Source organism: Heliangelus exortis, chromosome 1 (assembly GCF_036169615.1).
Source record: "Heliangelus exortis chromosome 1, bHelExo1.hap1, whole genome shotgun sequence".
NCBI lineage: Eukaryota > Metazoa > Chordata > Aves > Apodiformes > Trochilidae > Heliangelus > Heliangelus exortis.
The window spans coordinates 150,626,474-150,653,717 of NC_092422.1; the positions used below are offsets into that span (position 1 = coordinate 150,626,474).

At 40.2% G+C, this 27,244-nt stretch overlaps 1 protein-coding gene across 12 annotated transcripts in view; it reads right to left on the reverse strand.

The window, feature by feature from the left end:
• EPS8 (EGFR pathway substrate 8, signaling adaptor) overlaps positions 1 to 26,988 on the reverse strand; it is a 131,720-nt gene extending 104,732 nt beyond the window's left edge. For 3 of the 12 annotated variants that reach the window (XM_071732993.1, XM_071733002.1, XM_071733001.1), the window contains exon 1: positions 25,365 to 25,646. The gene's annotated coding sequence lies outside the window, so the exon portion shown is untranslated. Of the gene's footprint in view, positions 1 to 21,719; positions 21,742 to 24,474; positions 24,498 to 25,364; positions 25,667 to 25,938; positions 26,080 to 26,443 lie in introns of those variants that run through there. The other 9 variants (XM_071733007.1, XM_071733006.1, XM_071732995.1 and 6 more) reach the window with 8 other exon arrangements.
• Between the last annotated feature and the right edge of the window lie 256 nt (positions 26,989 to 27,244).

Genomic DNA, 27,244 nt, shown 5'->3' on the forward strand with positions numbered 1-27,244 from the left:
CTCTCAAGGGTGTTCAGAGCAGAGCTGCTCAGCCTTTGATTCCCAGACTTACCATGTTCAGTGTGACTTGAAGAGCATTTTAAATATCGATTTTCAGATACTACCTAGTGGCAAAACTACCCATCATATCCTGTCCACTATGCATAGTCTGCATTCCCCCCACACCACCCAAAGATGTTTCATGCATTTAATTTTCTTTCATCCTACCTACTGGTCTAGGAGGGAGCCTTGTTTGCCACAGGTGCCCAGGCCAGCAGCAACTAGACTGCAAAAAGTACCAGTGCTAAGTTCTTCTAGCTGACCTTTTTTGGTCAATTTTCCTGTTCAGCAAAGAGGAAAAAAATTTCAGATGACATTCCACAGAAATAGGGAAACAAAGAGGATACGCATGGACTGAGGTAAACCAACATCCATTCTTTGCATATCCCAACACTAGACCCTAACAAAGCATCCACCTTCCTAAGTAACAAAGAAATGGAATTTTCCCAGCAGCCTGATGTCAAGGCTTTGCTTTGCTAGCCCTCTTCTAAAAGAAGAGTTGAAATAATTCAAACTACAAATATCATTGCAGTCTGAGAGGTCAGGTTCCTTTTATTTTTTCAGAAAGACAAAGTGCCCTACATAAAATGCCTGTTAATCATACTGGAATTTAGCAAATAAAGAAACTTGTTTATAATATCTGCTAATCTTGTCTTGTCTATATTTATTATAACTCATTTGTCCTCTAGAGACAAGGAGGAAGGAAGGTGAAAAAAACAGTGAATTCCTTCATGAGAAGAAACAAGGTGAAGAAGCACTAAGTAACTACATACTTATGAAGAAAACTCATGGCCAAAAGGTGAGATACTGAACATTTGGTTCAAACTGGTATAAATTTAAAACTGTATAGTTATTAGTCCTTCCTGAACCTGACCCTTCCTAATTCTCTTGCCACGCTGCAAAACTGTATCATCAGGAAGACCTTGAATCTTTTCTCTTTTTCAAGGAAACCACAAAAATCAAGCAGCCTTTTGAAACCACTCCTACAAAGAAAAGCACAAAGGTTTCTGCATCAACATACCTACAGAATTCTACCATGTTATGGCCACTGTGATAATAAAACTTATTTTAAACACAGCTGGTCATAACATATCTGTTTTAGTGCCAAATGTTTTCTCTTTGTAGCTGAAGAGTAGGGGGATTTTCCTCATCATGACATAATCTCCCAATAGAGTTCGACTGCTAGTTCCTATAAAAAACAGATTCAAACAACAAAACATATTTTTATCTACTTATCACTCCCACTTTACCTCTTCTACTGTTAGTTGCCATTGTACACATCATCAGGAGCAATCCAGCCTGGAGCAGGACTCTGGCCAGGACAGAGCTTGTCATACTCTGAAAGGTGGTGATTTATGGAGACCTTGAGCTAAAAATTCTCCTCAGATCCTCCATAAGAAAAACAAATGTGATGGTTTCTTTGCTGTAGGATAAGATTCCCTAGCTCTGTTTCCTGGAGGTAATGACTGGAACCAACCATGGCCAAGTACTCACAAGGAGCCCTACAATGGACAGCTTTGAAGTACCATTCCTTTTATCAATTTCTCCCCAGCTACTTCCAAGCCTGAGCCAGGAATCAGCTTTCTAAAAAGTCCTACTTTAAAAAAACAAACAAACAAACAAAAGAAAAAGAACAAAAAACCGTACCACTTATCTCTATTAAGGTTTTCTTGCTAATGTTTCTTTTATTACAGCCTATTAAAAGGTAATGTTTTCAGTAATGTCTTGCAGTAATGCCCATTTACAAGCTAAGGGTGTACAAAAAGGAAATCCTGTTTAAATATTTAAAGTGTCACCTTCCAAGTTTTTAAAGAGTCTCTCTTCCTCTGTTTTATAAGATCCAAACAAGAGTGCTTGTCCTTGATCTGAACCCAGTTTCTCTTTTATTTTCTTATATCATCTCATCTGTGCTTTTATTTGCCTTACTAACAAGGAGATGGATCTTCAATGTGGCACATGTAAGTGCAGACAACTAATTAACATCAATGTTAGGCCAAGAGCAGAATTTACACCACAAGCAAACAAAAAACAAAAAAACCAAAAACCAAAAAACAAAACAAAAAAAAAAGAACCAGCCATGGTTGCATAGACTCTTTTTCCTGGCTGTATATTAACCTATCTGCATGCCTTTTGTATTTCCACACTACTTTGCCAAGCAGTTATCACCAAAACACAATAATGAAAGCAGCACAGATAGATGAATTCAGAGCCAGAGAGTAAGGACATTAAAGATCAACATTAAAAAAAGGGACTTTTGTGTATCCCACCCAGAAGCAAAAAAAACATGTCAGAGGAAAGCTAGATTATTCAGTTTCTCCAAAAATACCTAAATTTTTTTCTTGCCAGTATCAACAAAGGATTTTAATTGTGTTTGGTTTCATTCATAGCATAGATTCATGTATTATCGCTACCTATGCTTAACACACTCAAACATAATCCCCCCTAGAACAAACAATTCTTAATCCAATGGTTCATCATTTTTATCTTACTACCAGAGGTCTACTGGGGAAAATAGACAAATAAAAGCAGAAATCCACTCTAACTATTTAAAATAATATTCGTCACCTTGTTATTTTATGCATTGAAAGCTACTTCTAGACTTCCAATTGTGTCCATAAAATAACAGATTCATGGTGCTGAATCAGAAAAAACAAAACAAACCCCCAAAATGGTAAACAAATTCAAGAAAAATGTGGACAAAGTAGTGTTCACTGTAGGCTGAAAGAGATTATGCCCTCTTTTTGCATGAAGCAACAAACTTGGCACCAAAATACAAAATTTAAGCCAGAATGTTGGTGTGGAAAGGCTGACAACATGGGTACCAAAAAGCACATCTTACACACATGTATGAAAAGTCTTGGAAGAAAAGGAGAAAGCTTTTGATGTGTTCAAAGCAGGCTGAGTGGAAAGAAGCTCCCAAGAAGCTCCGAAGCACAGCACCTTTCATTTCTTTTCCTCACCATTTCTCTCCTTTCACAGGACAGAAATCTGGGGATATATCCCATGAAGAAGAACAATTCTGTAGCCTCATGATCTGCAGGGGACAACAAATGCATCTTAAACAGAAGCTGCCTGTTTGGCAGTAAGAAAACCAGATTTTTCTGCTACTAGAAGCAAGACCACAGCTCAGCTGAAGTGGGCAAAGTTGAGACCAAGCCAGCAAGGGCCCAATCTTAAACTCTTACTAAATACACAGGCTTGCCTGTGAATACAGAGGGACTGTGTATGTTGGGATTCTAATTAAATGCTAACATTTGTATCATTGCAATTTATTGGATAGTCTAATAAACCACAGCATAACTTATTCACAGAACTGAGTTCAGCAAACTTCTCAGAAGCCTTCCAAAAGTGAGCAGAGTGGCTGGGTGCTCAGCAATCCTCTCCACCCATGTTGTTACAGCAAAATGCATTAGAGCTAAGAGAGAGGAAAAATTTAGTAGTATCTCTTTAGTAAATCTCCCAGGACATTTTATTGCTTCATAACATTAAAAGAAAAAAAAAAAAAAAAAGAACATCATTTTTTTAAGCCTAATAAAGAAAGTTACCAGCCTAACTGGAAGCTGACCTCTACCAACTGTTTGCAGGAGATGTGATGAGGTGAGAAACTCTAGAAGCCTCTCCAGTATGCCAGGTAACCCACTGCATTATTTACATAGCCCAAGCAGTGCTGTTTGTCTTTACCTTCAAAACAATTTGTGCACCCTTATTAGAGTTTAATAATAAATCCACAGCTCCCTTCTGTTTGCCAGGTTGAAATAAAGGCTGCTAAAATAAAAGGTGCAAATTAGAGAGGCAGAGGGAAAAGACAACAGAGAAACCTTTTAATGCACCAAGACCATGCTCCAGAGGAAACAGTTTAATTTCCTAGGAGAAATGAAGTCCTAGGAGACGCAAAGCACTGCTCTCAGTGTCATGCTATGTCAAAAAAAAACCCAACCTAAACATTAACCAGTTTGCCTGTGAAATTTATAACGTATGTCAGTGAATTACACCAGGCACATTCTGTGAGCAAAAACTTCCTGCAAGCCTCTAGGAATTGTTTTAAAACTAGATGAATAAAGAAATGGGCTGAGTAGAAATATCTGACAGCTTTTAACTTGGGTGTTTCTAAAGGAAGAACAGAAGTTAATACTGTCTTTCACAGCTTTGAGGCACTGAAATCTAGTTTAATGGAAAAAAAAATTTAAAAATCTGCTGATATCTATTTGTCCACAAATTTTCTTTAAAAATAAAAGAATACTAAGTACACCCTTTAGAAGGACAAGTGGAGAGATGCCTTGTTGCTTTGAAAGAAGGCCATACCCAGCCTGACCAAGACAAGTATTTGAAAACGTTTCTAATGTATTTAAATCAAACGAGCAATTTTCCTCATAAGCAATCAATAGACTTGGAGATGCAAAAAATGTCTATTTTGTTAAATTGCAGGCATCCTCAGGAGGTTAAGGAACTCTGCATTCTCTATCACATCTAGCAATTCCTAGCACAGGATTTCAATGGACTTAAATAAATCAATTTGAGGAGTGCATACAAAACTCTCACAAGTGACTACCACCTTTATTATTTGTAGTTTTGTCCCCTTCTAACATGGAAACAAGCACTACATGAATTTTGTTTCTAATAGTAATGTTATTATTACAATTGCAAATTTGATCAAAACAATTTAAACGCTTATCATGACAACAAACAAGTTTCCAACCTGCCAGTCTGAAAAGTAATCTCATGAAGGCAAAAGTACAGTAGTCAGTGCATTACTGAAAGTATAACTCAAGTCTAAAAATGATAAAATTAAAATGTATTTACATAAATGGGAATTTAAAATGTATTTAAACAGAAAAAGTAACATTCTGCTTGCCTAATGATCCTTTCAAGTTTTAAACCCTACAATACTGCTTTTCTTTTTGAATTTTTGGTGGTCCCCCCAATCACAGGCTTAAATTTAATTAAGATTCATTTGATTATTGGCCCTTAAGGAACTGGATAAACATAACTGATATACTAGGCTGAAAAATAAATCTTTAATTAATAGGCTTCAGGCAACTCCATGGGGACCCCCAAGTCCTTAAAAAAAAAAAAAAAAAAAGTTAATTCTCATTTAAGTGTTGTGGCTTCAAACCCTGGTCTTTCCAGTGAGAGCATGCTAAACTCTTTTTCCACCCAAGCAAAAACAAAGATGCGGAAATTCTCTGCAAAGAATTAACAGAATAATAGCTGGACATACAGTGAAAAGGTTCTTTGTCTTGAAAGGCATCTCTTCTGCAGAAGAGAGGATTGTGTTAACCGGAGCACTGATTATTCTGTTACACTAAATATTGCCTCAGGACCTCAACCAACCATGAGATGGCAAGGCTACATGCCAGTTTATTAAGTTATTTCATAAGAATGATGCTCAGGCCAGGATTTTGAAATTCTAAATCTTCCCTTATAAGAAAGTAATACATATGCAGCATTACATTAGGTTACAATTAATGCAGAGTGCAGCACCAGAATGAAGATAAAGTACTTAGTCTGTGCACATTATCTTCTACTTGATACTCAGGTAGCTGTTAGACTGAGACACGACACGTTCCACCCACAGTGTAAAAACATCTAAGCACTTGACTATTACTTTAAGGTTTATCATGTATAATATTCATAATTAATCTGGCAAATATTTGCTTAGTAGTGATGCTGGGCAAGTTACTCCAAAAGATTCCCCCAGTTTACCCTTGTGAAAACAGCGAGATTAAAATACTCCACAGTCTGTGGAGCAAACAACACAAATTCTCTCAGGAAAACTAGGTAGGAAGATGCTATATTTATAGAAATGGGAGTCTAAGTCACTTGGTTCATTTTTTTAACCCCTCATTATTTATACCGATACCAGCAATGGCAGGATGGCTCTGAGGAGACCAAGAGAAAAAAAAACGTTTTGACCACAGTGTTCTCACCACGCAGCTGGGAACTCAAATACCTCCTCCCCGGCCCTGCAGTGAGTGGCAGTAGCATAGCAAAACTTTGTCCCAGAAAATGCTACTGATTTACATGAAACTGCCAGAAATGAAGACTGTTTTCAGTGGTCAAAATCAAACACAGTGTGCCCAGACAGAGTAAATAAAGAAATGCTTATTACTAAGCTGCAAAAATACTGCAGCAACAGGAAAATGAGAATATTACGTTTAATCACCTGTCTTCCTGAGGAAAGCAAAAATGTTTTGCATTCAAGACTTAGTCAGAGACATAACAATTCACAGAATTAAAAACAACATCTTTTTCAGTCTTCTTCTTTTCTAGGTACTTCAAATGCGTTTTTGTTTGCACTACAACCACATAAAGCTGATACCACAAAAAACCTGTAAGCCCATATTTTTAAAGTCCCAGTGAGACATGATTATGTGCTATTCAGGTTACATGTGTATTTTTCTTGATGGTGTTAAAAAGTTGCAGTCCTCTAGCCAAGCAAGCAAATTGTAATTTCCCCATGTATTAATGCTTAGACAGTCTCTAAAAATCTGACTTTGGTTTGGCATATTGTTTTTTCAGAAATCTGCAAATCCTTTGAGATCTGACAGTTTCCAGTATTACTTTCACTGTGAATCTTCTTGCAAACACAGGGCTGAAAAATCACATTCCTCTGTCACATCCCAACGGAGAACTCCTCATCCAACTCATGAAGACTTCCCAGCACAAGCACTGGGACACAGAAGCAGGTGCAGGAGGTACCCAACAAGGAACAAAAGATTTTAATATTAGAGTCTGTACTACTTATTTTTCCCCTTTGTAAACTGTTACAATCCCCATGTTTAACTCCATTATGTCCCAGGTCAAGCTAGACTGGTGAACAAGGAGGGTGTTGAGCAAATGTTTCCCACTAAATTTTCATGAAGGAAGGGAAATATGTATGGCCTTAGAGAGTTATTCCCAATCAGTGTTCCAGGGGTATAGCCTATACCTGTCCTACCTAACTGAACTGTTATTTGCATTCAAGTCAGGATTGGGATGCAAAGCATAAAGAAGAGAATTCTAATTATAACTATGTAAAATATTATACCACTCCCAAACAAAGATCATAAAAGAACTAAGGATATGGACAGTAACTCCCTCTATTCCACCTCCAGAAAAGGCAGAAAGGTGACACCAAGCTTTGGTATTTTAAATACTTTATTTGCCTCCTCTTCAGGGACACCTCCAGAGAAAAAAAATTACCTGTGGCTTCCAAGTTGGTAACAGAGCTGGTTTGCAAGTATGTCTCAGCATAAGGCCTCAGGTTGCCACCCTAAATTCCTCTGTATCTATAGCTTTGAGCAAGTTAAAAAAAAAAGAAAAACCACAACAAAAAAATAATCCCCAAAATCTGTACGTGAACATTCTCCAAAGGCAAAAAGGCTTTGGAAGTCTTACTTGAGAACTAGATACCCTCTATCTAGTGCTTCTGGGTGGGTAAAAAATTCGGAAGAAAAAAGAATCAACTCCTCATCTCCTGCCAAATGGTATCTATGGAGCTTTCCACTCCTTGAATTAGGAAAATGGCCTTTTACTTGTCACAATGTTGTGGAAAGAGCCATCACTCGGTGCTGCAGATAAATCTATGCTAAGTAGGCAACAGCAGGCTACAAGCTGGAACCGAATAAACATTTACAGATGTCCAAACATACCTAGTAGAAAGCCTGAAAAAGTTGAATGTAGCAAGCTAGAGGGTTCTCACAATTGTGAGAAAGACTCCTAGAAAGAATCTTTGGCATTATCAATTAGCCCAGGTTCATCTAGACTAAAGTTGCACCTGAAGTACACCTACAACCAGCAACAATTCGCTGCCTTTCCCAGCCTCTCTTCTCTCTCACCCATATGTACTCCAGAAGGTGAGACCAGCTGCTGTCTACAAACAGCTCACAGATGGTGCTAAACCCCTCAGCTAGACTGTAAAGAAACCCCAACCCAACACCACAACTCAATCCAGCTGCAAGCTCGGAGGCACCCAGCCCATCATCATCTGAGAGCCAGCCTGTGCTCTGCTGAGTGCTTGGGGGCACCAACAGGGTTGGCCCACAGCCCTACCACAGAATGAGTGGTAACAGCACCCAAAATAGGAGAGAACATCTTACACAGAAGAAGAAAGGGAGCAGCAGTCACATTCTTGCATATGGGAGATGTTTGCATCTTAAAACCCAAGCTTCTTTTGATTATAGCTTGGCAAAAAAAAATTAAAAATAAAAAAATAAAATAAAAAAAAATCAAAGAGAAGGGAATTATTCTTACTAGATAATGTAAAAATATTTACACAATGGCTACTGACAGTTCAGCCCCATTGAGATTTTGTCCTCTCTTTTAAGTGCATATACAGTCCCTTTTACTTTAGGGAAGGAGTGATGAAAAGGAACTGCTTAAAGTGCCCTGGACAACGTCCAGCCTCCGGGGCACTAAACTCTGAGGGGGAGCTCAGAAGGATGGGAGCTTCAAAAAGAAGCAATGCCTCAGCAGAGCATAGGATGCCAGCTGGCAGTCACCAGAGCATAGGGCTGCCTGTTTTTATAGCACAGGGAAGAGAAAGTGATTTTCAGGAGCAGAACCCCAGTGGTGCAGGGAGTGCCCACCCATCCCCTGAGCAGCTGGGTGTCCATGCATCCTGCTCAACTCACAAGAGCTGCAGCACCACAGTCCAACAGCTTGGGCCAGCATCTCCATTGCTGCCTCCCCACACCCAGGAAGCACCAAAGCAGCATCTTCAGTTGCTCACTCAGCACAGAGAGGGAGAGCACGGAAAAATGGGATGCAGCAAAGGGGAGCAGAGATGGAAGGAGGAATTGCTTTTTCTTAGTACACCTTAGTTTTACTGCAGTTCACAAGCTTAACGTGTTTCAAGCGAAATACTAGAAAGTTAAATCAAGTGTGCACACCTAACTCAAGTCCCAAATGGGATATATAGTGCCCAGTTGCCATAGCAACTTCCCTTTCAAGTTCCATGACAAAGCAGACTTCTGGTGCTTTACACTACTGAAACTGTGAGAACAAAATGGGCAAGATAACTACTGATGTATCATTACTTTAAGTGTCTGAAAAATTAAATAAATAAATGCGTACATAAATAAAACTATTCCATTTAAGATCGTAAAGACCCTTTCTCTAGAGGCTCAAGAGAAAACCTTGTGTCTGACAGATATTCAAAAGCAAGCACTCAATTAACTCTGAAATAAAATCATCAGTGAGAAACTGGATGGTACCCATGAGCTGGTAATTTGACATATAACACACATTAATTAGACAAATATTCAAAAAATTCTGCTTAGAATAAGAGTTGTAAAAAATGAGCAATGCTCAGTGCCATCATGTAAAACCTTTCTTTAAGATCAGGCCACTGACACAGGAAACACGACATGGAAGAGATCTCCCATTCACTAATTAGCACCAGTGCTCTAATAAGGGAATACTTCAGTTTTAATCTGAGACAAAGTCTCACCACTGTCCTGCATAAATTAATTTTGTTATTGGACGTAACATTCACTTCCAAATCAGTAAGCTGCAGACCACTGGCTACAATGAAAATGGCTTTCCTTTATAAGCATTTCTGCAAAGGTCCAGCTTGGCTATTTATACTGTGCCTTTTGGAAACTCCTCATACATTTTCTCAATGGATTAATAATATCTATTTATTCGAAGTTCAAACTTGATGTGAGAGATTCTATTAATTGTTCAGAAGCATCCTCATTTACCAGTGGACGAAATTTTATACTGCTCCTTTAAACGTGGTTGTGATGCAAAAAAGCTGGCAAAATTTTCCTTCCTTTGGGATAAATGGGAAAAAAGTTACATCTAGTTATCATCACAGAGAAAAAAAAACCCTGACATTCCTGTAATTTATGACTTACTGGGGGGGGGGGGTTGTTGTTTTGTTTTTAATTTATTTGTAAAGGAATCTTAACAGACTTTTTTTTTTTTTCTTTCAGGAAGTTTAAGAGTTGAAAAACTTCCTTTTTTCTCTCCCAGTATTATTATCTGCAAGGGAAGAGCAAGCCTGCAAGCCATTGCATTGCAGGTTGGCAGAACTGTAAGACCTTGAAAAGGCTGGTAGTTAAGCTGACAGCCATAACTCCTAGCCTGTTCCAGAGAAATAAATGAATAATCGAGAGGTATTCTGGGAACCTCAGATCCATTAGTAACACCCAGTTTGTCCTAACCATACCCATCACTTTGAAAGCCACCTTTGCACATCCCCCTTGATCAGCCGTCAGCTTCAGACAAGATCATTGTATTACTGTTGCTTTATCCTTCTATTATAGTTTTGGTTTAAAAAACAGTATTATCTTGATTTGTCCAAAAATGCCACAACACGCTTTTAGCAACCTGCAGGCAAAGTGTCTAACACCTCTTTGAGCTGAAATTCAGCTTTCACCTCTAATTGTCCAGGCTCTCATGACTACCCTTACCTCTTCATTTACTCGGGAACTCTTGAATTCGAATGCTGGTGCCTCGTATTTCATCCTTGCTAGATGAACCAGCATATCCATTTCCAGCACTAATAAGTTTAAATGAGTAGTGACAGTTTCCAGTCATGCAGAAACATAGGCAGACTCAGATGTCATTCTCAAAATGGTAACTGATTTGAGAGAGAGCATCGCAGTCAAATTGCCAAAATAGATATCAGTTTTTAAATGATTCATTAAAATCCAGGGAAGATCAAAGGGCCAGACAGCAAAAGGACTATTAGGAAAAAACAAAGCAAAACTAAAGCAAACCCACCACTGTATTTAACGTTTGAGCTAACAAGTTAGAATCCCCAAGAAGATAAAGTGATTTTAGTTTCAAACAAAAATACTTGTCTCTGTGAGAAAGGAGAACTTGCTATTAATTCAAGATAAAAAACAGAGTACTGGAGGTGAGCCAGTTTATTGTTTTCATAAGATTTAGCAGACTGAACTCAACAGATGAATCCCAGGGCTTTGTAAACGAGGGATAAAAGCTACAGGCTCTGGTCTTCCAAGCAGCAGCACTGACATTCCCCACTCCTGACCTCTCTTTGCTGCCATTGTCATAGCCCCATCCCACGTCATGGCTAAGGATTTAATTTTCCAAGGTTGTTGAGACAGTAATTTTGGTCTTCACTGTCTGGTAGTTAACAATATAGGTCTGCAACTGGTGCAGAAGATACAGAGACTGTAAAATTACATGAAACCCATTTCTTTTGCTCTGTCTCTCCAGTGGATGCTATGAAATAGGCAGGGTTCCTAGGCAAGGAAATTAGTTGTGCATTTCCCACTGAACTGTTAGCCTTACAGACTTAAGTCTGGATAGAAAAGGAATTGAGTGAAAACACATTGAAATGCATCACAGCAGGAGACCCCGGAGGCTCTCCTAACTTTCAACAGTCACATACTGGAGCTTTTACAGAGGTGAAATGATCCCCCACACATCACCACCAGCCCATTCTGCTCAATCCCCAGTCAACAGCCCCCACTTCATCTTCACATCACTTAGCACTGATAGAACACCTACCTCTGCAGCATCAACACTGAATTCAGAACAGCTGATCCTTCAGCTTGCAAGCAATTGGAACTTGTGATTTCAAGGGAGAAGAGCTTAGGCAAGCTTACAACCAACCATGCTTAATTATGTTTGAGGCAATACTGAATAGTAAATCCGAGGACGAGCTGTCATATTTCACTCCCTAGCTTCAGAAATTCTGAATAGGCAACCTGGCATGCAAGAGATCTCAGTTATTTATAGAATGAACCTAAGATGTTAATCTTAGTGTTTAACTCAGCAGAGTTCAGGTAGTGCCCAAAATATATTATTTCTCAATGCTCACACCAATCTCTGAATTTTCACCTGACATCTGAAACGTACAGCTGAACAGAGTAAAATCACAATCAAGCTATATGACACAACACATTGCAGTTTCTCTTCACTAAGTAGTCCAAAGATGGCAGCACTTTAAGACTTCTTTGCAGTTCATTCCCAAGTGACCTGCTTATGAGACAGAGTAACTCTGAGGTCTATAGAAAAACATTAAGGAACACTAAAGAAGGATCAGGGAGACCATTAGGTAGTTTTAGATCTTCTCTCTCCCTTTTTCCTAAAAAAAAAAAAAGTATCCTTTCATCTCAGATAAACAGAGGAGTTTTCTGGTTTATTTGCTTTTATGTCTGGAGTTAGACATTGCCCAGCAGAGTTTTCATAAAAACATAACTCTAGTTTAAAATAGTACACACTTCAAACAAAAGATGCGCCTCACACCAAGATGAATACATTAAAAAAAGGAGAGAGAGAGAGAGAAAGAGAGAGAGAAAGTCTTTTCCAAATGATCTAAGTTTCTAGTAATAAATAAATAAATAAATTTAAAACCCCATGACTTCTCCTTAGAGTTTGCTTTGGTTTTTTTGCTGTGGGTGTCTTTTATAATTTTAGATTTTGGGCCTCAATCTCACAAGCTGTCCCACTGATATCAGTAGAGCAAATAAGTATTTATGGATGAAGATTATTTTGAGTCTGAATCAACCCACTCCCCCACAGTTGAGGCCAACTTCTTTACAAACATGGCTTCCAACTTTTGGCAGTGAACATTTCCAACAGGGCTGACGAATAGTTTCAAAACTGGTCAAGGTGGGTCTTCATCAGTTCTCAGAAAGTTTTGAAAGAAAAGATTTCTGTTCACTACATGAAATGAAGACAGAAAAAGACTTTTTTTGCTAGGCTAGAAATATTTTAAGCCTATGCTTCACTAGATTCACAGTACATGAACTGTGTAATGTTGTCTGGAACATATCAACTGCTGAAGACATACGGACACTGCCAGATGTGGCTTCCCTAGGCAAGACAGTAGATCTAGAAGAAAAAAAAAAAAGCACAGCTGTTGTAAAACTGGGAAGAAAATGAAAAAACTATCTGCACAGAATATGTACACATATTGTTCTAAAAGCATAAATAAGGAAAAGGAAGGGAGGGCAAAAGCCTTGCCCTTTTTCTTTCTCTGCCAGAGCAATGACTCAGAGTATTTCTAGAAGCTCTAGGGGGAATATGCATCCAGAGTGAAAAATGCATATTAAGACTGAGAGTATTAATCACATATGGTCTATAATCAGCGAGTGCAACACTGCCATCCCCATGCCTATGAAAAAAAAAAAAAGGTTCTGCACAACAAAAATGACCCCAAGCTCCAGATATCCATCATTTTTAAGGTCAGTTGGTCCCTGAAGGGATCACAGAGTAAGAACAGGGGAATATCTGAAAACCTCTGTTGTTTTGTGTCATCATGGCAACAACACTGCCTCAGAACATTTCCTCATTACTGGAAGCAAGAGTTTCATGTACAGGAAGCATGCAGGGAGCACATAAAGAACAAGGTCATCTGTAAAATTACTATGCACTTTTTTTTTTTTTCTGTCCTAAAGAAGTCCCTGCACTATAGCTCTGTGAGGGAGGTTTTAACACCAACAAGGACTTGCATCTCTTGTGACACATTCCCACACAGTCTTGTGGATTCAATTTACTAAATTGCCTGAGATGACATCTGCAAATCTTATTCCATAGCAGCCACCAGGGAGACACAGCCATGGAGTAAAAGAGGTTTTGTTGGCATTCTTGGGAGTACTAGCACAGTATGCATCTGGACATCCCAGTCTCTGTACAACATCATCTCCATGGTCTAGGAGGTAGGAAGGCTCCGAGCCTCTCAAATGTCAATGTGATCCCACACAAGAACATCCCCAAATGTCCAGAGATTTCTTCCAGAGAAGAAAAGAAAGAAGGTAATACAGTACAGCCCCTAAGTCCCAGTTTTGCAACCAAGTGGCTCAGTCTGCCATGGGAGCCAAAAAGGATTATGCAGAGAAGTGTTTAGTGGTTCAGAAAGTGACCTGAGTTCATACAATTTATAGAGTGAAGCCTGAAGTGAAAAAAGTACAGACTCCAAGACTATCTGCTTTTAGTCTATGAGGTTTTGGGGGAAAAGGTCTATGAGCAGAGGAAATGTATACTGAATTTGCTATGTGCCAAAAAAAAAAAATATTTATGAACATGAACAACACTATCTAGAGGGTAGCAGCACACAGTTCAAACACAGAACCACTAAAAATTCACTAATGAACTTAGTGAAAAATGATAATGTTCACCAAAGGCAGACAGTTTAAATTATTGTGTCTATAATAGAGAGAGAGGAAGGACAAGAAACCTTGGTTTACATTTTTCTACCAGAAACAGAAGGGCAAAACCTGTCCTCCTTCATACACTCTGGAGGTCAAACTAGATGGTGTAACGATCCCTTGTGGCTTTAAGCAGGTTTTATAGATTATCTGACTTAAAAATAGACACAATGTTTAAATAATAGAATTCTCTTGAAACTGAGCAACAAGTTCAACAAGCCTCCAGTCACTTGCTAAGATCTGAAGGGGCTATGAACATACAAATATTTGTACTCTACCAAAGGGAAAAGCCTAGGTAGATATTCTCAAGTGGAAATTTTATCCTGCTGGTTCCATTCTGCCTAAAAAACAAGCTTTATGTACTATCTTTTATATAGCCTGCTTTAGCTAGGTGTGGTTCTCCAGAACAGTGTGCAGATGGAGGATTTGTCTATGCTACAGACCCCATACTCAGGTTTAGGATTAGACCCAGTTTAACCAGCAGCGAGGACCTCTGGCCCCAGCCAAGAGGCACGGAGCTCACCATGCCCCATGCAAATGGAACCTGCCTCTGGTACTGGGAGGGTACAAATAAAGTCAGCTTAGATATGCCTGCACTGTCCTGACATCTCTGCTGTAGGCACTCCCCTGAATAACTTCACTTAAAGCCTCTCACCACACAGAACTTGCCACAAGTCACACCGTCATGGTGCAGATGAGGACCTGAATTCATTAAGTGAACCAATATATGTGTTGCTGCTTTGTTCCCTTCTCAACTACAGGGCCAAAGGAGGAGGTGCAGGAGAAACATGTTTTCATCTCCCCAATGGAGTTGCTTCTTGTCAGCTCCACCATTGTTTAACTCATCACAAACACAAGCAAAACAATACGACAAAACACAGCACAGCAAACCTCACCAACTTTCATGAACGGCCTGGAAATCCACTGGAAATCACATAATTTCATGAGCCAGCAAGTACACGAACAACAGGAATCTGGTCACTTTGCTCATATGTTTTGACAACGGCAATTTAAATTCATTTATTATGGTAATTCAGAAAGTGACATCAAATACAGTGTAGAATCTCTTCTAAAAATAATTACAGTCTAGTAATGCAAGATCTCATTGAAGCAGACCATTAATTCCTTGACAGTTAGAGAACGAGCCAAATAGTTTGTGAAAATGAAGGATTAGCAAGGTTTCAACACACACATTTCCTTGCACTTAAAATGTGCAATGAGCAAACCTTATTAAAACAGCATTTCATATTATACTTTAAAATGATGGCCCCTTAGGCGGATTTTCTGTACTTCAAAAGATAGCTATTATATTATGATAAGTTACAGTCTAGTATAACAGAGAAAGAAATTCCAATAAAAGTGCTGTACTGCTGTATATAGAGAGCATAAAATAGTTGTTCTTTCCTACAGGCCTTAAGAAAACCTAGAATTTTATTCAAAATGAGGTGTCATCAGTCTCACACAATGAAGGGAGAACAGCGTTAATACAATGCCATGGATTTTCCTCTACTTTGCTACTGAAAACATTTTGAGCAGCTGAAGTGACATTTTCTGAACCTACCATCCAGCATTTGGGATATGTTCATATGGGTCTCAATGTTATATTGCCTCCCTCTCTCTGTTTAAGCTGCTTCTATTTCTATGCAGAACAGCTTTGTGGCTGTACGCTTTATGGGGTTTTTTCAAAAATAAGCTTCCCTAAAATTAAAAAATAAAAAATGAGGGCTGGTGCCTTTTCTTCTTGCTGTTTAACAATGTTTAAAGTTCTCTGAAAATTTACTTACACATAAGTATAAAGGACTGAATCAGTTCCCCACTTACCATCGTTTCTGTTTTAGAAGTCCTTGCCATGCAGTCACTATGAAATTCTGTTGCCTGTGGTCCAGGTTCCAGCAATATCTTTGCCATGTTAACTGATTCAGATCCTCATAATTAAACTGTTCCAGAAGCTATGAGAAAACAACCCTAGCAATCTGAGTAAGCATTAGTCTAGATATTAAGATATTATTAGAAATAGATCCCTTGTTACAGGCAGTTTGACAGCCCAATTGAGTGAACTAGAACACCCTAAAAATCACCAGAAATATATAACAACAGTAATCAGATTGAGACCTCATAATAAGCAATTAAGGATGCTGAAAGAACTCACAGAAGGTGGGATATTCTTCTGAACTTTTCCATCTTATCTCAGATGCTTACAGTAAGAAGAACTGAAAAGTTTTCTTCAAAGCACAATTATTATCAATCCTCTCCGCCATTCCAGTGGCACAATATTCTTCTTCTAATGCAACCAAGTAACCCCCTCAGATCCTCAGGAGATGTTAGCAAAATAATTGTCCCTCCTCAGACTTTCTTTGTTATTATTTCATTTTTTTCTTACCCTTATTACTTCAGGCAGATTTGGAGATAGAATTACCAATTTGCCAAAAGAGAATTCCCCTGCATTTATTTTCTTTTAGGTCAAAGTTTACAATTAAATGGTACATTAGAGCTAAATATCATGATTTTCACCCCAGCTGAAACAGAATGGCCCACTAAGTCTTCAGTAAAATTTTCCCCCCCCCTCATTTTGCTAACCAGAAGATAAATGAATCTACCTTCAAGCCTGCTGGAATCAATCCTCTTTTCTCTTTCTCACAATTTTTAAGTCAGAGGCTTAAAAAGTGTTCATATCCTCTTTTAACAAGCTGGTTATGTGAGATAAGCGCAAGAACATTAATAAAAATAACTTAGCATTAAGTCATGGGTGTTTTACAAAAGTAGACCTAAAAAAAAATATCCTAAAGGCTAATTGTGATTTATACCACATCTCTTTTCCTATACTACCAACTATCAATCATCTTAAAAGATCCCTTCTCTTATATGCAGGTGTCAGAAATATAATGGCTGCCAGATCATTTCTAATCAGGTGAGAGAGTGAACAGCATAGCCTACCCTCCTGTTAGCCCTGGGACTTGGAAAGATTGGCAATCTGTAGATGAGGTTTTATTCTTTCCCAGTTATAAACTTCTACTTTTTTTTTTTTTTTTTTTTCTTTAGGTTTTGTTTGTTGGTTTTGTTTTGTTTTTCTTTTAAATAAGTCCTCCAGCTTTCATAGCTGGAAGTACAAGTTTTCCAATCTCAGCTCTCCCCACTCTCCCATACACTGTACCTCATGATGGTCTACACCATCATTACTACCACCACCTCTGATGACTCCAGTGTTCACAAAAAAAAACATATCTAGAACAACGATAATACAACCACCAGCATGTAAACTTTTGTTACTGCAATTACAACAAAGCATCTGGTGGGAATAATAAAAATGCTTAGCCTTTATATGAGGCCTTATACCTACAAAAGGCTGAACAAAACTTGATAATTAAGCCTTACAGAACTCCTGACAGACAGATACGTTTTTTTCTTATAAACAGGAAAACTGAGGCAGAGACAAAACAGCTGTCTCTGAAATCAAGATCTTCAGATGATATTAAAAAAGGGAATGGAACTCTTGGGACTGTAAGAACTTGCAGAGTTATAAAAGTACAGTTTAAAATACTCTAAGAATCTGAAGGAACACAAACTCTCATGCTCTGCACATCTGCCCCCTCCAAAAAAGTCAGCAAACACTTTCCCTGGGAAGATGCAGTTCACTGCTGCCCATTGCTCTAAGCTACTTGGCACTGAGGAGCACAAAAAGATGGACTGCACAGGCCAGTAGAACCATCTCATCTGTCAGACTCCTATCCTGGAAGTCCAAGCCCCTCTGAAGAAGTCAAATTGTTGATAAGCTACACAAAACTGTGACTTCAACTGGTCAACACCAAGACTGGGCTTCAGCTGCAATGTGCTCCTCCTCCAGGGCTGTATTCTGCTCTGTCACTAAGAAACATGTGAACTCATCTTGTGTGTCAACATCTGGCTTCAATACAAAAAGTGAGATAAATCATATATTCTGAACAGAAAAGAATAGATGCTACCATGTATTCAAGGCATTTCTGAGGCACACTGATACTCAGTGAGACACTGATGGATCAAACTTTCTTAGTCTGCATTAGAGACCTCATTCACATAGGGAAAACAAATGCCTATTCACACTCCAACACCTCCTGTTCAGGTCTTCAGCTCTGCAACTGCTTGAAGTGAGCTTAAAATTATTGGCTAGAGAAAATACAGTGTTAAATCTTTTGAGAAGACATTACTTTTAAAATCCTTTCCCATAAAGACTTGACTACCCATGTAATTTTACGCATGTCCCACTGATTAATGGATCGGCAATGCATTCAGAAGACACTGGAAAAAAGGACTAATGGCACAAAAGGGGAAAATTTGCTGGTTTGTGAGCAAGAAAAAGCTGTTCTGCAAGAACTGGGGTGAAGTGTGTTCTGTCAGAGGACACTATGCACAACTGAAGAGTGAAGTAAAGCAAAAAGGGTAGGGAAAACGTCAGGGATCAATAAAGAAACAGAACGGGAAAAAAAATGAGATTAAAGATATAACAAGACTAAAGAGCAGAATCGACCAGGGTATGGAAGATGGTGGAAAAATATGGCTTGGGCAAGAGGAAAAGGAAGAAAATCACTACAAGCTCAGCCAGGGTCCAGGTTGAACAGAAACCAAAGCTGAAGGCAAGGCTCAAAAAGCAGCAGTGCAGCCACGAGAACAGTGACTGGAACGGAGAAACTGTGTTTGTTTCTCAGCAGAGGTAGGACATTCGTCACACAGGGGTGATTTACCTCATGGACATTAAGGTACAAAGTTCAGATTCCTCAGTCTGTCCTGCCCTCTGTACCTGATAGCACTGAGAGGGTAATTACCAGTTAGCCTGAAATTATTAGCCATAATGATGTTTGCAGCTAAAATAGCAACAGACTCCACCCTCCTGCCTCCCCACCTTCTGTCCTCTGCTGGACATTCTTTATTCTTAAATACAGGAAGGGAAGGAAACAGAAGAGATTAAACATTACACTAAAGTCGCAAGAGCATGGCAAGAATACCAAAGCAATAAATGATGTTACAAGTGAAGAAGAGAATAAGTAATTCCACTTTGGAAAAAAGCAAGTCCAAGGAAACATTGAAGTGAAAGAAGAAGAAAAAGGTGAATTTAAATTCATAGCCTAACACCCAATTTTGAATGTGAAACATAGATTAATATTTTTATCTCCAAGTGAAGGTAGTATAATGCACTCCCTGGCTTCTCAAGACATGTTGTGCAAGGCTGTAAATTACTTTAGAGGCACTTCTCTAAATGTCTGACTTTCCTATGCCATTTTTAAAATGGCATGGAAGATGATCAAGCTGAATTTTATTACATCTGGAGATCAAAAACTCATCATGATGTAACTCAGTTTCATAGCCTAGTTCTTGCTATATCATTCATAGATAGAGCAGTGAAGAACTCAATATGTAAGTTGCATGTCTCACTCTTTGTAAAAAGGTCTCATATTCACATGCTCTGAGTAATAGAACAGCACATTCAAAATATTTTTATGATGCACACTGGGGTTCTCACAGGCACTGAACTCTTAAGGAATCACTGCATCAACCAGATATCTAACTCCCTGAAACACCAAGTATTAAATCCCTTATGAACTAAACAAAAATTTAAAAAACTAAGAAAAAAAGCTTTCTCAAGGGTAATAACTCCAAATTATATTTTACACTGGAAATGAATAGATCTTTGACTCAGGAGACAGAGAAGACAACACCTTGGACACACTGTGGAAGCAAAGAAAAAGAGCAGCAGCATCAGAAGAAGGAAGAGTACATCAGAACAAAGAATAGTGTCCTGAATCCTTGTGAAAGAGGCACTCAGAAGTCTGAATTAACATGAATCCCTCTCAACCATCTTGGAATGAAAGAAAGCGTTCATCAACCAAAATTCACATTTTGGGTGGCAGACATATCACTAGGAGCACTAAGTGAACAAACTGCAGCAACATCAAATTCTACCTATAGTTAAAACATTGATAAAACTGGAATAATTTTATCTCACTGGGCATCTGCAAGTATTGAAGAAAAAATGGACTTCTGTGATGTCATGTATTTCTCATGTTTTCAGATCAAGTTTTATGCAACTGATTTAGGGGTATGTTAAATATTGTTTTATTTTCTAATGGCTCTGGACCTATACAAAAGGACAGAAAAAAGGCACTGCTAATACCTCACTTTCAGCTTCTCATTGTACTTGAACCAGTTTCTGGAAGCTGAGGGGAAGGAGAAGGAAGCACTGATAGGAGAAGCAGTAAGCCTTGTGCCTGCTTTTCTACTTGGTCCAATATTTTAAAATGCTTTTACATGCAGGAGCAGAAATCAAAGTAATACACACAAATCCCTATGAATCATCCCTTTATTTTCTAGTTACAAACATTCCTGAGCTACAGACATTAAGGTTCTCAGTGATATTCTTGCAGCAGGTTAAGCCTGAAGCATCCAAGAAGGTACAGCAAATTCCAGCCTCCAGCCCCAAGAATCATTTATGGCAGCTTCACAATTAAGTCAGCTGCATACAGCTTCTCTATGCTCGTGGAAGTCTCAAAAGAAGTCAGAGGTTCTCTTATCTACAGTGGTAAACTATAAAATCCAGAAAATAAGTGGTTACATTTTGGATTAAGAGATAAAATCCTCTTTCTCATGAAAAACCAACGTATTCTTGAGAATTAAAAACAAACAAGCAAACAAAACCCCAAACCAACATACAAAAAAACCCAAACCAAAAAAAAAAAGACAAGTTATCTGCACTTTGCTTACTTTACTGAATATCCATAACACCTACTCTAAATCAACAGATGCCATTCTTAAAATGTGACTTCATATTTTCTTAATATTGTGTTGAAATACCTGCAGGTTTCACAGTCTCAAAGGACAATGGGTTCATCATTTCACAACTCAAATTTTTAAAGCAGGTTTTAGATTTTTTTCTCTGTGATTTTATAGAAAACATCCATCTCCACAATCGGTCAAAATTCCAACTTAAGTCAAGTTTTAAGAGCAAATGCAAGTAGAATTCCTTGTCAGACCATCAGTAATGAAAACACCTGTTACGTGTCGGAAAACTATGCAACAGAAAACCCCATAAAAATGATAACTTAAGCAGATACGTACAATCTCATGGAAAATACTAACCTTACACCTTTGAAGCTAAGACACCTCTGATAACTTTGTCTTTTGAGAACGCATTAATGTTGGTGAAGTCTCTTCAGAAAAAGACAAAGGCAATAAATGAAAATAAAATAATTTGCAACCTGCTATTTCCACTTTAGACGTCAAACCTGTGGAAATTCACAGGAGGAGTAACTATAATTATTTAGTCAGTGGTAGACAGAGTGAAGGTAAGAAAGGACTGGAAGTGTTCAACTAGTCAAAACCCCAAGCTGACTAATATTTCAAAATTTTACTAAAACTGAAATTGCAGAATAAAATCCAAGGCATGTGTTAGTGACTGTAGGCTCATGGCCACAGCTCAAAATGAGAATAGGCATTTAAAAGCTAATGCTAATAACGCTTCCATTTGTAAGAGACTCATTTTTATCCCCTCAGTGCCCATGACAAGCAATTAAAAAGAAAAAAAACAAACAAACAAAAATTTCCTACCCACAACACAGATAAGAAAGTTGCTTCTTCCCACATCATCATGGTCTTTCCAAGAAGGCTGTGACTAATCTCTCCAGGCAACAGTGGAATTGTGCAGGATCTCCAAATCTCAAACACTATAAAAGACACCTTGCCTTTCCACTTCAGTGGATGCAGAACTCTGATTTCTAAACAGCTGTGCAAATGCTTTGATATGTGCATGCCAAGCAGTCCCACTGACTTAGATGAAACTTTAAATGACTGTATTCCTAGATTCATCCATGGGCATAACCCAGAAGTCACTCAGAACTACAGTAACCTGTTCGTGGCAAAAGGTAGAATTCAGATGACAATGATTCTCTCTCAAGATCTATAGGGTGGGACACTGAAAATCTGAGGTATCAGGATTAAATCCAGATCTGTACAAAATTATGAGAGTATCAGCGTGCTGAATGAATAAATAAAAGGATGAATCAGAGTCAAACTGGAGTTGAAAAAAAATTCTCCCTGAAAGCAAGAATTCCAGTTGATGGTAATGCAAAGCCTTTAATGTTGGGAAAAAAGTAGAGAAGCAGCACTAAAACCATGCAACTAGCCTCTTAGCCATTTTATTATTTTTTTCTCAGTATGAAAATTCAAGATATATAGATGCACTGTTAGTTTAGTTATACATGGCGTTTTTAGTGACAATTTTAGCAGGCATTGCAAAAGTATGGCCCTACTATGAGGAAAAAGGGTATTTCAAGCATCATGCCTCTCTCTGAGGCTTCAAAATCAGTTTAAAGCCATAGAGTCATGAGCTGTTAATTAGCCTCCTTGGGAACCAGTTTAGGACTAGAATGGTGAAAACTCTGATTCCCTATGGACAAAGGGGCCACAGAACCAGATGCTGTTAAGTGAGAAAGCAAGAAGAAATCCCTGTTTCAGAGAAAATGTGAGAAACAGACCTATCCACATGCAGAAAACACACACAAGCAAAGCACCTTTCCAATCTCTTCGAATGGAGGAGATCCAGGGATCAGGCCAGGCACACTGTGCTGTAAGCAACAGAGCTCCCAGGTTTTAAATTTCTTTTCTTTCTGGCCACCAGCCCCACAGCAGAGAGAGGAGCCTGTGGAGGGGTCACAGGCCAAAGGACTTTTTTTTTTTTTTTGTCTGGCATAGCTGAAATCTGCATCTTCAAGGAAATTTCATAGCTTTCACCAGTCATTCACCATTCAACAAGACTGGATGATGCAGGAATCATAATTAGGAGTATAAGAGGAGCAAGTGTTAGACATTGAAAACAAAGTTAGCAAGAATTTCATTAGTGCAGTCTTCATTGCGTGGACTTGAAGTCTTCTGTTATCTCACTACAGTAGCTGAAAAGTTTTTATATATTTAATTTATTTTGACCCTCAGGGCACCACTTATTTGACTTCAGATGTGTAGATTTTAATAAGCTTTCACCCACAGGGGAAAAAAATACAGCAGTTAATATGAGTGACTTGCCATTTACAACTAGACTACAGACAAAAAGAAAATCAATTCTATTTCATTAATTCAGTTGTTGACAAGTGCAAAACTTCCTTGATTTTTTCCATCTGTACATTTCACAGCAGAAATATCTTAAGATCAACCCTCCACTCTGTACTATCTATATATATTACCCAGAACCTAATTGCTGTTGGGTGTTGTTGCTTGTGGGTTGTTACCTGCCTCGAGTTAAATCTAATGGGATGTTTTGGCTGCTTTCAAAATTACACTCCATGAGAAAAATTAATTTTGAACTACGGGAAGGCAATACTGCAGCCATTATGAGTATGTGAAAAAACAGTCCAGTTGGACAGTTGAGGTCCAAAGCCACTTCTATTCCCACAGCCTCCCCCAGCAAAAGGCAGCAGCAGCCCCAGATGGCTTCTGCACAGCCTTGAGCACAGTATCTCATTACCTGGTGATACCCATATGCTAATAATGCCACACTCAACTGTGAACTGTGAATCAAGATGAGATACACTGCATCTCCCTTACACCTTAGAAACCCTGTAAGCTCTTTGCAGTCCCCACTGCTGACTGAGAAGAAAAGACCAATCCGTTTCAAGCCTAGCCTAGGAGAGGACCACCTCTCAGAGAGCCAGGGTTGCAGCATGTTCATAGGTTGTCCATGGAAAAGAGATGTGTCACACAATGCTGATTCAGTATTTCCAGTTGCTAACAACAAAAAAGGCCATTTTTATGTTCTTTCATGTAAGCAACTTTTGTAGCTGACATATAGACATTGCACAATCACAAATGAGAAGAATAATGGTCACTAGGAAGGGAGGAGGACCACATTTTTGATGACGAAAGAGAAGCACAACTGAGAAGCAAAGAACGAAGCAAAAGACGGAGGAGGAGCAAAATATGATCTACACTGCAAAGACACACGAGAGCCATCATTTGGTTAATATTTCAGCAGATAGAGTGTAAAGCAGCACTAGTTTCATCTTCAGTACTTCACAGTAAGTAAACAAAGCAGACTCCACCAAAGGTCATACTGCTGCATCTCTGGGCGGTTCAAGACCCATGAGCCAACATAAAGCACAGTTTGAGTAGGAAGGTTGATTCCCAAACAACATCCTTCAGAAAAACTTGTTCCACCCTTCTTGTATTGCCTGCTACTAGCTGGCTGGAAACTAGGGTTTAGCATAAGCTCCAATGTCTCACTTTTCATGGATACAAGGCAAATGTTCTGAGGTTACGGAGGGAGCGGAGGGGGACAGGAGGACTTTAGATGACACCACAAAACGCCACAGACCTGTTTTCCACTGTGTGCCCAGGTGATCCTTCCTGCGCTGGCCTGATGCTTAAGGGAGAGCATGCCATGTTGATGAGAAGGGCAGAAAGAGCAAGAACACCAGGGAAAGTTAGAAGCTAGAGGGAAAGGGCTGAACAGCTGAGAAAGAAGACAGCAAGGCAGAGCACACCCCCACCTCCCCAAAACAAACAAACAAATAAATAAATAAATAAATAAATAAAATTAAAAACAAACCACGGGTAGGCAAGATGATTTTCCCACCAGAAAGCTGCCATTCACCAGCTACCAGCAATACATCCAACCTTTGGAGCAGCCAGCTGAAAAAAACCCAACGCCGTGGAAAAAAACAAAAGCAAAAAAACACTACAGTATAAACAGAATGCCAAGTCACCTGGCAGCAGGTGAAGCAGGAAAAAGAAGAGGGCAGAGGCACGGACGGTGCCCTTCCCCGGGCGATCCTCGCCCCGCCGCCCGGGAGCCCGGCGGGCAAGATGCGAGCAGGTGTGGCGGCGGCTCGGCTTACCGCAAGGGGGGAGAGAAATATACGTACACCTATACATACACACGTACACACACGGAGACCTACGTGCCTATAAAGCCACGGCAGCGGGGAAAGGCTGCAGCAGAAAGCGCCGTCCCCAGCCGCTCCAGAGCCTCGCACAGCCCGGTGGGGGGGGGCTGGGAGGGAGTTTTCCAGCCGCCCCTGTCCGAGTGGAGAGCAGCGGCGGGACCAGGGGGAGGCTGTGGATAATACACCTTATTTCGCCATGTTCCCAAGCCGGGAGCTTGCCCGGGCGGCTTTTAGGGAGGCGGAACAAAAACGGGGGAGGGGGTTTTAGGGGGAGAGGGCTCGCCAAGCCGGGAGGAATCCCGCCCCGCCAGCCTCTTACCTTCCCGGGTGTCCTGCTCCCGCGGCCCCACCGTGCAGCTACCGCGGCGGGAGGGGTGGGGAGGGAGGGATCGGCTGCGGCCGTCGGGCTTCGCGCAGGTTCGGCCGGGTCTCCCCGACACCGCTGCCGGGCTCCGGGCAGGGGGGGAGCGCGGGATTTTCCTCTCCGCGCCGCCAACAAAGTGCCGGAGCGGTGCGGGGAGGGCGCCGGGCAGCGGCAAAGGAGCGGAGCAGCACCGAGCTCCCTCTGCCGGCACCCGCCCCGCCCCGGCCACGGCCCCGCCGCCCCAGCCCGCGGCCGGGGCGGGACCGCGGCGGAGCAGCGCGGAGCCCCGCGGAACCCCCCACGGAACTGTCAGTGCTGCCGCCCAGCGCCATAGGGACTCGGCCGGGGCTGTTTCTCCTCTCCCTCTCCTCTCTGTTGCGCTGTTCACAGAGCACTCGAGAAATGCAAAGGTACTCAGAGCAGCCGCCCGGAGCTGGGTTGAAATACGGGAGTTGTTCAAAGTAATCGTAAGCGTTCACCAAGGAAAAAAAAAAAAAAAAAAAAAAAAAAATACACCCACAAAACCTACCAAGACTCCATAGCGAAATCCTATCCCGAGGAAGTAGAACGAGTCAACTACGACAACAAAAATCTACCATCCTTACTCGAAATCCCGGATGAAATCTCCCAGCTGTTTATGTTGTTTCCATCTGGCACCACATTCCTCCTGACCTTGACAACTTACACGTGGCTTTCACTCTGCCCCGGGGAATAGTCCCATGCACAGCTACTATTGGTATGCCCACAGGTAGTCAAAGGTCTGACACTACCTTGCTGTCATGGTTGTGATTTCTATAATGAGCCACTTCCAATCCTAAAATCAGGCTCTTCCCTGAGAACCTCAGTTTTCACTTTTAAATAAGTTTTTTACTTCTGTGGCTCTGGATATGAGCTAGAAAACATAAATCTTTGAACAGCAACAGACGGATGAAAAGAACCCCCCCTTCAGGTAGTATACAGGAGAGCTAATCAGATTTTTGAGGTTCTGTTCGTGATTTTTGATAGGATTTAATTGCCAGTCCTGAAAGACTTACAAACTGTTTAATTATGTTCCCGAATCTCCTTCAAGGCTTCACCAAGTTTCCTTGCGAGATCAAAACCAGAGCTAGACCAAACAGGTGCTCACTTCCAGGATTCATCCAACCATAGCAACAGGTCCTTTATGCTACAAAGTTTCTGTGCTTCCAGGCTCTCTTCAAGAAACCCTCAGAGAAAAAGTATCGAGTAATGAAAGAGCAGCTGCTTGCTGAAATTTCCATTTACTTCCAATAAATGAAACTTGGCAGGTCCTTGCTTTTTATAACACTCCGTGACTCATCTGGAGAGGCAGGTGAAGTCAGAGCCACCGCTGCCAGAGTTATGCCCCTGACAGCTTCTCCAGGAAGGACACAGATTTTTCCTCATCACATTTTAAAAAGAAACGAAGGTATTGCTTAGCTACTGTTTGCAGTGGCTTGGATGCTGAATCTCTTCTCAAGTAGTCCATCCTTGACCTGGTGTTTTCTAGCAAATCTTCTGATGAGCAAATTGTGTTATTTTGCCAGGATCCTGGGCTGGTTCACAGTCGAAGGCAGAAGGCAGCAGGCGGGGATGAGGCTCACTGCAGACTCTTGTGAACCAGGTAGGTGAGAGTAACCAGAGCTTGCAGATCAGGCAGGGAGAGGTGCTTAGGAGTTCACCTTGACCCTGCTTGAAAAAAACAAAAAAACCTCCAAAAACCCAACCTGAAACCCTAAAACCTCAGGAGGAAAAGAAAAGTGTTTTAGGCACTTTCCCCTTCTTGGCTATGAGATGGCAAAGCCCCTTGTCATGCCGCATCTTCTTCTTATGGCTCT